The following is a 996-nucleotide window of genomic DNA, read 5'->3' on the forward strand; positions in this document are numbered from 1 at the left end:
ATTTGGTTACGTGGCACTGCATTATAGCGCAGTAATGCTTTCAAATCTCAGCTATGACAATATGGGATCCTAAGTGTACCAGCTTTTGTCCTGCTCTCCAGTTGGATTGGTGCAGATTAATGAGTTGGGAGGCCCAGGGAGGTAATAGTTCATACAAGATTACTTACCTCGGCAGTCAGGATCCAACTGGTTAGGCAGAAAGAATGCTGTACCTGTTTCCTGCCATACACAGAATACTCTGCTCAGCTAGTGTTGTCAGAGACCTCCAGAGCAATGGATCTTGGACTTCCAATAGAACTGGTTGAAACAACTTTGACAAAAATAAATCAATTTTTTATTTATTTTTGACAAAAAGATTTATTCATACTTCTCTTGCCTCTCACCTGGACGATAGCAAAGCAACATACCCAAGCAAAAAGTCTTCAGTGAATAAGCCGTGCTTGTGCTCTGTTCTTTGCATTGGCTTCCCATAAAATTAATTAATGATGTGGACACTGGAGTCAGAAGCGGACTGGCCAAGTTCGCTGATGACACCAAACTTTGGGGCAAAGCATCCACACCAGAAGACAGGCGGGTGATCCAGGCTGACCTGGACAGGCTCAGCAAGTGGGCGCATGAGAATCTGATGGTGTTCAACGCCGATAAATGCAAGGTTCTCCACCTTGGGAAGAAAAACCCGCAGCATCCTTATAGGCTCGGCAGTGCTATGTTGGCTAGCACTATGCAAGAAAGAGACTTGGGGGTCATCATTGACCACAAGATGAACACGAGCCTGCAGTGCGATGCTGCGGCTAGTAAAGTGACCAAAACACTGGCTTGCATCCATAGATGCTTCTCAAGCAAATCCCAGGACGTCATTCTCCCCTTGTACTCGGCCTTAGTGAGGCCGCAGCTGGAGTACTGCGTCCAGTTTTGGGCTCCACAATTCAAAAAGGATGTGGAGAAGCTTGAGAGAGTCCAGAGAAGAGCCACGCGCATGATCAGAGGTCAGGGAAG

This window comes from Alligator sinensis, unplaced genomic scaffold (genome assembly GCF_000455745.1).
Source record: "Alligator sinensis unplaced genomic scaffold, ASM45574v1 scaffold1012_1, whole genome shotgun sequence".
NCBI lineage: Eukaryota > Metazoa > Chordata > Crocodylia > Alligatoridae > Alligator > Alligator sinensis.